The 13,108-nt window shown below is 40.0% G+C and overlaps 1 protein-coding gene across 1 annotated transcript in view; it reads left to right on the plus strand.

Annotated features, from left to right (window-relative positions):
- mad1l1 (mitotic arrest deficient 1 like 1) overlaps window positions 1-13,108 on the plus strand; it is a 74,397-nt gene that overhangs the window by 27,047 nt on the left and 34,242 nt on the right.

Here is a 13,108-nt window from a genome sequence, read left to right on the forward strand (position 1 = left end):
AGAGCATTAAAGGTCCCATGTCATGCTTTTCCGGTTATTACCCATCCCCTTGTGTGCTATGTAGCTTTTTATGCATGTAAACGGTCTGCAAAGTCACAAACCCTCAAAGTACACCCTGTAGCGAGTAAAACTCTAACACATGCTGCCCCAGAACGCCTCGTTAGGGATTTTTCTTTTTCCATTTTTTTCTTCCAGGGCCTATTGATGTAACGCTGCGGAGCTCCACACACACACACACACACACACACACACACACACACTGCCTTATCTTTTCTCAGCCGCAGAGCTCCGTACACACACACTCGGAGCTCAGGCTGTGAGTGTGTGTGTGTGTGTGTGTGTGTGTGTGTGTGTCTCGCAGACCTCACACAGCAACCAGGAAAAGACACCAGTAATCCAGCTCACACTGTCCGCTCCTCGAGCCTCAAAGGGCGGGGCAGCGAGCCTCGCAACGTCCCGCCAACACGGCACCCAGACCCCACGCAGCATTCTCATCTGTTTGTCATTACTGGTGTCATTTTCTGGTTGCTAACAAACGCCATTGTAACGCATACGCATAATCAAATCAAATCAAATCAGGTTTTATTTATATAGCACATTTAAAAGCGATTTTTGGTCGAGCCAAAGTGCTGTACATGTAATAAAAACACATTACTACAATCACAATTCTTGTAATAGGTGCTATACAAATATAAAGCTTATTACTAATATTAATATTATTATTATTATATATAAATAAACTATGTTTAAAATGAGTTACCTTTTAGAGAAGTGATTATATTTGTAGCCAATATTTTCCCTATGGTAAAGTTTTCGTTTTGCACTTTTATTTTGATAGTAATAAGATCGGGACTCTTATTTTGAAGGAACTTTTACCGGTTAAATCGGTTTACTGATAAAGATTTAGCCCCAGAAAGCACATGCCTACTTAGCATGCAAAATGACGTCATTCTGCATGTTAAATAGCCGTGTGCTTTCGTGTTATCAGCTGAATCTTTATTTATTGATTAGATTCACGTTACTCTGATGATAGTGTTCAGACAGCCTATTTGTCTGAACTCGATGTTTAGAGTAATGTGTTACGGAGCCTTCTCTTCAATATTGTTTCCACATAGAGCATTTTGCGCTGCTCTTTTCCAATGTGGAAGCAAGAATGTGTGAAAGTACAATCACAATAAAAGACAATAAATTACAACAGATATATATACATTTATTTTTTTTTTTAAATCACTGATGTTCAGCTGTAACGGTGGTGGACTAATCAGAGCACAGTGGGCTCACAGGGAGGGGGGGCAGGAGCTCCAACAAGCCGTGTAGGACAGAGAGTGAATACACATACTATACAGAGATGCTGTATGAGAAACCAATGTGAGTTTGGAATATTGAACAATGTAAATCTATTCTAGTAGACCTCAACAATGGAATTATGATCAGTAGAAATGGCCATGACATGGGACCTTTAAGAAACAATGCAGCGGAAACACATTATAAAATGGCATTTAAAACGAATCATTAAAAAGCAAAGAGAATAAAATAAACATAAAACAGGCTAATATAGAAACACAGGTATAAAATACATTGAAATGTTCCAGATTGTAAGATATGAATAGTTCAATTGAAAGCAGCGGCAAAGGGAAAGACTCAAGCCTGGATTTAAAAATAGTGAACAATAGATTACAATCATAATCAACATATTTTACGACATAGCATTTCATCTTTGATACATTAGTGGGGAATGGGTCCTCTCTTAATCATCTTCCCATATGTCAATTACTTTTCAACAGGAAAGATTACGATGAAATTGATGCCGAAACTGACAGCATATGGTATTATAGATGATACCATATGCTCAAGTGATTATGGTGATTGTGATCAACCACTTTTCAAGGATCAAAAAGCTTCTTAAAAAATAATCCCTACTCCAAATGCTGATTAAATAATTAGCTCATACAGTAGACCTCTTAAGAGTGGTTACATTTGTGTTATTTCTGGATTAGTGATATAACTACTGTAGTTTTAGCATTGTCCATATACAATTACCTCATCTTAATTTTCAAATGTAAAAAAATTGAAATAATATTAATACTATTTATTAATTGGGAATGTCTTTCAAAGCAATCGCACTACTTTTTGAATTCACCTCATAATTAAAATAGTCATGTTTATGACTGTATTGATGTTTTTTTCAACTATGTTTTTGTATGCAGCTAGTTTCTTTGTTTCCTTCTTCATGGTTTCTGTTTTTAGTCATGCCAATTTATAACTTCTCTCTTTGAGAAGGGAGGGAAATGTCAGCTTTGAGATTAGAGCGTGTATTTATGTGAAGGAGCAGAACTGCAACGCTTTCATCTTTTTATTTTCAGAAGTACTGGATTCTTTGTTTATTCCAAAAATGCATTATTGATGATGACAGAACCGTGAACACATTACGTCCTGTGCACCAGTTCTTTTTTTCCACCTCCTACCACCTCTGGTTGTTCAGAAAGGTAAATGCAGAGGCTTTCTGAGTTGCTTAAAGGTGCTACCAGTTATCATTTGGCAACAGAGAAGAGCAACATATAAACTTGAGAGATTTTCGCCTTGCAGTCTGAAACTATGACAGGGTACATTTTGAGTGTGCTGGATGGTAGTTGTGAGATTTAAAAGGCTGGTTCTAGGATATTTGCTCTGAATTTTGTCTGAAAAGGTCAAAAAACCTGAAGTGTACTTTAGTCTTATCATAAAGAAAATTGTTATCTGCAGACACGTTTTCAGAACATTTCAACACCTTTTCTGTCTCTGTTGTTTTATTTTCATTTTTTATTTAACCTTTTATTTAACCAGATAAAATCTCATTTTCAATGCTGACCTGGCCAAGAAGGCAGCAACGTTACACATAACACATAACACAAACATATAAAATACAGAGAACATTGTGCACATTTGGACAGTAAGTAAGGTACACTACTTATTACTGCAAGAGCAGCTGGTGGTAAGGATCTCAGACAACTTCAATTTAAAACATGCTATTGAGACAAGTGCCCTCAGTTTGAGGTGTGATTGAAGGTCATTCCAAGACCAAGGACCATAATAAAAAAGACTCTCTTTGGACCCCGTTTACTCATCATTATGGCTTTCCAGCAGATTCACAGCTAAACAACCTAAAAAGAACCGTAATGTAATATTCTTCTTCTCCATTTTCTTGTTTGTCTTCGTTACCGGCAGACTATGGCAGCAATAACAGTTGACTTAAAACGGCTGTTCTTTGTCTTTTTGCTCTTGCTGACATGCCAGGGTCTAGACAAAGACGATAATTGGCATTGCAAGAGGTTGCATCAACCTTCTGATGTACAAGTGCTTACATGGGCATGCACCATTGTATAATATACTCACAAGCCACAGCACCATTATGTTTAGACCTTGTTTTCGGATTGAAACAGGTGAAGCACTCGCGGGGGGGGGGGGGGGGGGGGGGGAAAGCTATTCATATCGCGGCTTTATTATGGCATGCTTGTGCCCAAGGTAAAGGTTTTTTCTGTCTTCCAGTAGGTCTTAAGCGGTGCCCCTGCTGCTGTTGTGATGAAGGTTAGCATTTTCATGGCAGTTTGACCTATTTAAAGGTTAATCAAGGTTGAAGCCATGAAAACAATTTAGGCAATAAATGTAACTTAAATTATGACTAAATGTTTGCAAGCAGTCCCCTCAGGCTGAATGTCTCCTCCCTCTCCAGTAGTGCAGCTAGAAATACAGTTCTTCCTGAATATGTGGTTTTATTGCAGTAGGGTCAGGTAGTAGTAGAGATATTTTGCCCTCTCGCTAGGAATTTAGTTCTTCATAATGTCTGGCAGATGGACACACAGGGTAATTGCCAGCAGCTGACATCTTAGCCAGCAGGGGAAATAAAATCAGAGCCTACTCAAACAGCACGCCCTCGTGACATGAACGATTACCTCCTTCATAACCAATTTCCTTTAGGCAACCTTGTCCATATCATAGTTCACTGAGACAATTGCATTGTGTTAAAGACACATATATTATTTATGGCAATATTTAAGATGGTGCTATTTACAAATGTCCTCTTATGACCGCCAAATCCTTAAATTAATGAGGCGGTTGCACACTGCGCACAGTTAAGCTCAGATTGATGATGATATGGTGGATGAAGGACGGCCGCAACAATGGAGGGTAAGGAGTAGCTGTCACTCAATCAGGTTTGTGTAAATGTCCTTCATAGCAGCAGCTTTCCACATTCTAACATTAGTTTAGAATATGTCTGAACTTTTGAAATGCTTCCCTTTATGACTATGAAGCTTGCATTACAGTTTTGTAACTGTACACCTTCAACTAAGCGTCTTTCCCCACCAGACAGCGTGTCTTTCCATCACACATCACAGCTCTGGCATGCAGGGAGTTGTGTGCGTCGTAGGCGGAAGAAAACTTGACGTTTGTGTAAATTTGAACAGCGTTTTGACTTTTGAGCCAAAGAGACGATTGCAGCGCAGCTCGTTTCTCTCCCAGTGAATCAGTGGAGTGATTTGAGATGGCAGAAAAGAGAAACCCGTTCCCCTTCAGCCTGCTCAGTGCAATATGCAATTTGAGAGCAAATGACAGTTATGGTGAAACACATTTTGATTTAAAAGATGGCAGTATTTTTTTGCTGCTATTTCAAGACTTTCAAAATGGAAAAACAATCGCAGGATACCTTTCTTAATACAGGAAATGTCCGTTAAATACTTTAAAAGCCAAAATCTGAATTTCTTGACCCTTTGAATTACAGCTATGTCTTGTTATGCATAATAAAATGTCCGTGCTAAAACAGAGAAGACCCAGCTGTCCAGTGGCTGTCACAATTGGAAGTCCAATTACCGGGCAAAACACACAAGAAAGGTCAACAACACTTGGTTCATACAGGTGAGAAAGTTCAACGTGACCAACTTGCATGATGAGGAAGAGGATGACATATCACACGTTCCAGTTGTTCCATCCTGAGGGAATCTTCGACACAGAACTTGTCTCCATGTTGAAAAGCTGATAAAGGAAGTGGAGATGGTTTGCAGCTCAGTCTTCCATGGATGATTCGGCTGCTCTGCAAACCTTTGTCTTCATGCTCTCTAGCCACAACCTTAACCTACCCTTGCATTTCCATGAACTCCCAAAGGCCCAGGTCCCTGTGGCAGAGCCTACCAGAGATTCTGATGCAGATCATATGTGCTCTAAAAATCTCGACAACTTCAGCTTTACTAAGGCATTATGTTACATCCCGGCTCGTGGAAAGTGGAAAGTAACATATAACCAGTTGAATTTGGTAAATAGGAAGTTGTTTAATGAAAGCGTGCACTAAAATTGCCAACAAACAGCCACAATTAAAACAAATGGCCACAAAGGCACTGGAACGAAGATAGGTACTAACAAAACACAGCCTGTGTACAAGTAAACCACAGTCACGTTGTACTTAAAGACAAACATAATTACAAGTATAAACACGAAAATACCACAACTAGTTAACCACTGTTAACAGAATTATCACCCGATGTATGGGGAGAGTATCGAGAGACATCTGCCACAGATGCAGACCTCTCTCGACTAACACGGTGCACACAGTCTTGTAGTTGTCCCCGGAAGGTGTGTGCGGGGATTGGAGAGTCGAGCCCGGCATGCTCCAATCCAGATCTTCGGTCACGCCTACCGGGGGAGGGACAGGAAAATGGCGTCGGGGCAACGGCATAGCTCATATACATATAACACACACAGCTGCAAACACTTACAGACAGGTTAATGGGCAGATGGAAGGCGGCGGCCGTAACACCTTGCCTGCTAGGAAGAGGGAGTCGTAAAAGCAGTCTTCGTTAATCAGTATTTGACTGTTATTTCTTCTTCAAATCATAATTCTTGAGGGAAGACAGCAGTCCATCGTCCGCTGATCTGCTCTTTTGTAAGAGACATAGAGGTTATGATCTTTCTCCAGACCTTTTTCTACTTCAGGGGATTCAGAGATCACTCTATGGACCCTCTCAAAACACACTGAAGACATAGATTTCAGGGTGCTCCAGTTTAAGATACATTTGCTTTTGGCTCTCACTATATAGAAGCAAATTATTGATATTAATGCCCTGCCAACGCAACTTAACAGTTGGCAGTTTAAGCGAGGGAATCTGAAGATGACCTTTCAGCCTTATCCTGCTTCTATCCCAAGGAAGATCAACTCTTGCTGACCCGCGGATTGGAGCCTCTCGGCTGCACTCCTACTGCTCTTCAGAACAACATGTTCTCTTCTCAGTTTGTGCTTTGCGTGTGCATTTGAGCTTAAAAATATCCCTGTGGAGTTTTAGACCTAATGGCGCTATGGAGCTGTTTTGCATGAGTGGGTCCCAGTTTTGTTTATCTTGGGCGCTTGGGAGACTGTCACTGATCAACTTGCTAAGAAATGCTGCAAAACGCCCCAAAACATGTGTGGACCAAAGAAAAAATACTTTAAAAATCTGCTTTGCAAATAATTTATGAGGAAGGGAAATGCACTTAATGTGATTGTTAGACCTTAAGGTTGCGCACAATGCATTTTGGTCAATGACATTTAATGTAAAAGTAACTTAGTTTATTTACTACTCCACAGGGGCCCTTTAACTAAGGATTTTCTTTTGCCTGGGCTACACTTTACACGGATAAGCCCATTACAACATCATTCTTTCTCAGTACATAACGGATGCTTTTCCACATCCACTATTACTCCTTACTCAATCTTGAGCTCCAATTGGCTTATTTCTATCTCCCACCAGGGACCTGTGTAAGAGACTCTTTATCAAGACATCGGTGCTGCAGATAGCTGGTCATCAAAAGGAAAAATCACTGAGGTATAACTTTCACCTAGATTCATCCATGGTTCCTTTCATTGCCTTAGGGACAGAGGTACTGCTCCTGCTTCACAACGGCTCTCTGCTCTGTGTGCATACCCCGCCCATATCACCTTTTCACTGTCGAGAAGAAAACAAGGTGGAACGCATTGGCCGAAATCCAATCATGAAACCCATTCGCTTCCAATTATGCTTTTTATTAGCCTGGCTAACTGTCTACTTGTTAAAAAAAATCTGATCATAGGCGGCATCTATCAACTCCCACTCAATTCTTGCCTCTTTAGTTTCTAATTAAACTGTTGACAATTGACTTGTGTCCTAAGAGGAAGTCTTGGGCTTGATGTCCCCTGGCAAAATGGCAGCGATTTAAAACTGGCATGAAACCTGACCCAGAAAATGAAGGGAAAATGGATCCTCTTTTACAAACATGAGGACACTGTCATATCGGGATCTGATAATATCGCTGGACATTAAAATGGAGACAATTATCTGGATCTGATCTTTGTTTTTCATTTCTTGTGTAACACATCTCTGGATTAAATGAAGGTCAGCAAACGGTTACCCTGGATGCATGAGATGGATCATCTAAAGACATTGCCACTAATCATTTCTTAATGACTTTGCATCCGGAGAAACCAGGTCATGTTCTCTAGTAGCACCATACATCTGAGTCTGTTCGGCCCCTACTGGTGGATAAAGCATGTGTTTTATTTCCCTTTTAGTAATTTGGGTAAATCAAGCAATCCTTTTTAAATGCACTTGTGATTCCTTGCGACGAGTAAAGTCCATTTGAAAAGGAGATTGACTTTTTAGCCAATGTAAAAAAAAAAAAACAGCTAAATTGTGTTTTGATGATGAGACTCGTGGTTCGTGACTCATCTGTCTCGCCATTCGACTTCACTTTAGTTCATGTGGTTTACGGGTGTGTGTGTGTAAGTGCGCTTTTTCTTTGTTATTTTTTGATAGTACCCCTCTGCTCTCCCCCTCTGCTCACCATTAGAGTCACCTGTTCCATCAGTGACTCATGTGTCCCCTGTGGTTCCTTCTGTTTTTAGTACATAAGTGGATGTTTCAGAGCGATTTTATACAGCCTGTTAAAAGCAGACATTGTTCCCTGGACTTCGAGCCCCCCCGTCTCTCTCGGCCCCGCCTCCTTCTCTTTCTCCTGCTCTTGATCTTCTGCTCTCTTGCTCTCTCCCTGCCTCTTGCTCTTTTTCACAACAGACTCTGCTCTCTGGTATTAGATGTGTTGTTATTGTTGTTCTATGAATAAGAGATATGTAGCCTCGGGCTCTTAGAATGGAACTGCACCTTGCTGCACTGTAAATACTGTGTGGAAAAGAAGGCTTTATATATGCATGTTAACACACACACACACACACACAATAGCCCAACTTTAATATTAAGCAGTTTGTTAACATTCAGTTTGAAACTTAGCCAATTTGGCCTCTTTGTCACGTTGTAGCGGTGAACTTAATTATGATTTACAAACACATGGTACTCCACTTTCCCTTTCTTTTCTTTAACCTGGCCCTATAATGCTCATTTCCAGGTTCATATTAGTATGTAGTGTCTCTACTGGGACATGTCTCCATGCTTTAATGTTAAAAAAGCTCTTTATTTTTCTCATACTGCCTGTGCTGCAGCACCTCTTTTCACCCTCCGTCTGAAACCAGAGCCCAGTTTGCTCTGATAGGTTAGTTGGCCGGCTCTGTTGTGATTGGTCAACCGCTTCGAGATGTCCCGCCCCTTAGCCTATGATGTACAATGTGTTGGATCGCTAGCCAATAGAAGCACGAAAGTAAAAAATTGAGGTCACTATGATCCTGACATAGTGACTCAGGGAACTTTCCTTTTGGGATGTTATCTTTTGCACACCACTTACATGCACACAAACCTATATAACACACTATACGAAAGGAAACCCCCCCCCCCCCACAAAGCATAATAAGGCCTCTTTAAATGAAGACTTGCATGTGCAGTGAAAGGTAATAATGCCTTTCTCCACTTGGTCCCTGTTTTGAATGTTCAGTTATTGTTTTCTATTTCAGAGGATCAATCCTAATCACATGATTATTCTTTTTTGTTCAAATGGATGAAGACAGAAAATTGCCTTTTTCCATGTTCTCACTTTAGTGTGATATATGAGGAGAGAACTAATTAAAAAATAAGATTATGCTGTTTGTCGGCTTACTCTGAAAGTGATATGGTTCAGTGCCAAAGAGAAATGCTTTTCTTTTTGTTTTTGCCGTCGAGAAGTCAATTACATCTTTGCCCCTCAGCTCAGTCCAGGCATCCAAACAAGTTCAATATGAATTCCACAGGAAAATCTTCTTAATTTTCTTTAGCTTGACCTCATTTTAAAGATTTATGTCTGAAAGAGTTTTTGGTTTTTGACAGCACGTAGCTTTTGGCTGCGTTTTTGAAGACTTTACTGTTCTTTTTGTGCTGCGTTTACAGCTCAAATCTACATATCTGTCTCACACTATCTGGCTCTCCTTCCCTTTTTCCTTCGCTGTTTACCACACACACACACACACACACACGCACACGCACACGCACGCATCCTTGAATAAACCCCTCCTTACATATACAGATGTACAACTTCAAAAGACTTACGCAGGACGGAAATAGGCCTTGACTTCTGGCTGTGACGTGTATGCAGTCCAGTTGAAAATGTTTTGATATAAATACACACATTCTCTGCTCCTCATTTTAGAACGCTCAATCCTTTTAAATTATACAAAGCGTTATTTATAAGCGTGCACGGCATATTCCCTTCATCCGTGCTACTTTTCCTCCACGCTGTAGGCGACATCACCCTAACCCTCTTTTGTTTTTCATCGTGTTCTTTTCCGTGTCCTTCGCTGTTTCCCATCGTTATATTCCTTTTCTCCTCATCTGCTTCTTGCTCTCCCACACGCCTGCAGTTTATTTTGCAATCGTCGCTTTGGGGCATATGGAATCTAATTTAGCCAGTAATCAAGAGCTGAGATTGGTGTGTGTGTGTGTGTTTATATTGGCATTAAGCTGAGATAGACTCTCCTCATTTTCCCCGCCTCAGAAGAACAAACTAAGTAAGAAAAGAAGGTAATCACGCTTTAGGAAACAGCTTTCCCTTTCTTGCTTTAGGTTCTTATTTTGTGGACTTGTCAATAACATCAATCTGTGTTCACAACTCATCGTTTGTCATGTCATTTTGTGTTAGTCTGTCTGATGGATACATTGCTAGTAAATTATAATAATGGCAACAAAACAAAATGAAACTCTTGTGTTTCCAGTGAGTTTTTATTATGACACCTACAGTGAAACTATTGAAATGGCCTATTTAGATTGTGTGTGTGTGTGTGTGTGTGTGTGTGTGTGTGTGTGTGTGTGTGTGTGTGTGTGTGTGTGTGTGTGTGTGTGTGTGTGTGTGTGTGTGTGTGTGTGTGTGTGTGTGTGTGTGTGTGTGTGTGTGTGTGTGTGTGTGTGTGTGTGTGTGTGTGTGTGTGTGTGTGTGTGTGTGTGTGTGTGTGTGTGTGTGTGTGTTGTGTGTGTGTGTGTGTGTGTGTGTGTGTGTGTGTGTGGTGTGTGTGTGTGTGTGTGTGTGTGTGTGTGTGTGTGTGTGTGTGTGTGTGTGTGTGTGTGTGTGTGTGTGTGTGTATCTATATATGTATATGTATATGTATATGTATATATATATATATATATATATATATATATAGAGAAGGTGTCTAAGGTTAAAACACAGCATTGCACAACAGCACATTAATAAATACTTGTGTTTGCTGTGAATCAGTGGAGGGTTTTCTGCTGCTGTGGTCGACTCTGCTCTGTGCTGAGGGCAGAGAGCGGCACGCTGGGAACTAAAGCAGGTAGGCAGTCTGATGCTCATAACTTCGCAGTATGCTCCTGTAGCCTCTGCACAAAAGATTTTGGCAGGCTAGGTAAAAGAAAAAGAGTCAAAGTTACACAGAAAATGAATATCTTTAGATACAGAAAGTTGGAAATAAAGCTTCTTGTTTGATTTCCAAATGCCCCGTCTCCTACACAAGCAGACCTGCTTCATGCATGTTGTGTTGGCGTCAACACTTATTGCACTGAATAAATGGGCACAGAAAGGTGCACAGTGAATCATTAAACTATGATCTATGTTGTTCAAGTCTAGTTGGTTTCATATCAATGCAAATTAGTTTTTATTCACCTGTTTGTAATGCACATTTTATTAACAGTGTAAATGGAAACAAGTTGAAATGTTGCCAACATTTTTATGTCTGAGGTTGAAAATGCAAAGTGCGATGAAAACACGACTGTCTGAAATGAAAAGCCCAATACATAAGAATGGTTAGAAATCTAAAACTGAAAGCATTTGGGAAAAACATTTTGTTCTGGTTATCTGAATTGTTCTTTTTGATGAAGAACTGAATTACAGATACACGCAATATATCCAGTCTAGCTATTAAAGAAGTCCGATTATGCTTTTTGGGGTTTTTCCTGTCGTGTGTTATACATGTTTTTGTGCATGTAAATGGTCTGCAAAGGCTAAAATCCCTGTATTCCCATTTCTCTGCTGAAATGAATCAAAAGATAACCTTTGTGCACTGTGCCAAATATGTTTTTGTTCATTCACTTTAAGATACAGTTTTGTCCCATTACCGAGAAAGGCCAGACTTGATAAGAGTAACCAAGGAACAAAATGATGTATCTAAATCAAATGATGGTAACCAAAGAGAATAAAGACAGGGCCATCCAAAATCTTTCAATTGTGCTTAGTTGACAACAATAATTAAAGTGGACCCTAACATGCTATATTTGAATAATATAGTGTAAGACCATACCTATATAAGGCATATTTATACTTTTTTTTTTTTCAAAATACCAAACAGATCATGCATTTTAGCCATGCCTCATTTTGCTCAATTTGACAATTTCTAGCTCTGTTTTTGCAAGGGCTGATTCTGTGAGAACAGCACCATCTACTGGCCTGGCATATGTACTACAGCGTCTCCAGCGCTTTCGAACGGCAATGGCCGTGGCTGTCTCCTCCTGATTGATGGAGTTGGCCCAATAGCCGTAGCGCCACCGTCCTGACGTCAGGACAGTGTTCAAATCTGGATCAGTTTTTATCAGATCCGTTGCAGCCCCTTTTTTAGAGATTTGGGTATGGAGGAAAATAAAGAGGGTTGTGTTTTCTGACACTTGGTGAGTTCCCTGGAACACCGGGGACACATATTCATGTATAAAAGACGTACAAAAGTGCATTTTGCCTGATAGGTCCCCTTTAAGGTTAAATGGCCACGGAGGTTGTTCAAATATACAAGTTTTTGTTGAAACATTGACACTGAGAGCATAGATGGATTTATTGGAAAGCCCTTTTGTGCCCACACTTCACCTCCCATCTCCTCCCCTGTGTATTCCTCTGAATCGCAGTCCGCACATTCTCTCGGATGGTTCCCATAGAACTCTTCCCGGCCTTTTGATTATGAAAGTCTTTTCAAGCCATTCTGCCTTGTCCATGTTTTCCGCACATACACTTCACAGAAATGCGTGAGTACAATGAATGTTTTCATTTCTTATGCAGGCGTATCTGGTGTTCTATGTGCTCGGGTCCTGTGTGGCAAACATATTCTTAAAGCCTGCGAGTTATTATGTGGGAGGACTGTAGATTGTATAGATAGTGAAAGGGGGAGGATGTCAAATGCTGTTTACAATATGAAAAAGGGTAAGAAACAGCACTGAGGTGTGTTGGCGACATTTTCTCTCGGAAAAACCTTTCAGTCTGCCTTCTTCATCATCCAGACCTGAATTTGAATACATTATTTGCAGATTTCTGACCTTGTGTTGTCATTTACAACTGACGCAATTTATTTATTATCATTTGATGCTTTTATTAAGTTCTAACAGATTATTCTTTTCGGGTTGTTTGTTGGAACCATTTGTCAGGGAAGATGTCCCTGAGAAACTGTGATGGTTGTGTCTTTTAAGCATTTTAAATCAAATTAAATGTTGCCCAACTTTTTTTTCAGTCACCTACACCTACAGATACAGATACAAATATACAAATGGGAGTACCTTGACGACTCCAGCTATATAAATATGAATATTTACCAATATGCCAAGGTGTATGTGCAATCATATTTAACATGAAGGATATATCCAGATCAGCAGCTCTTTTAATAGCCTGCAATATTTCTCCTTTGGCACATTACAGATGTGATTGACAGCTCTGAGATATCCATTATTTGATAACTATATTATTTGGGGTTTTATTTTATAAGCAAAATAGTAATCCACTAATT

This window comes from Trematomus bernacchii, unplaced genomic scaffold (assembly GCF_902827165.1).
Source record: "Trematomus bernacchii unplaced genomic scaffold, fTreBer1.1, whole genome shotgun sequence".
In the NCBI taxonomy this organism is placed as follows: Eukaryota; Metazoa; Chordata; class Actinopteri; order Perciformes; family Nototheniidae; genus Trematomus; species Trematomus bernacchii.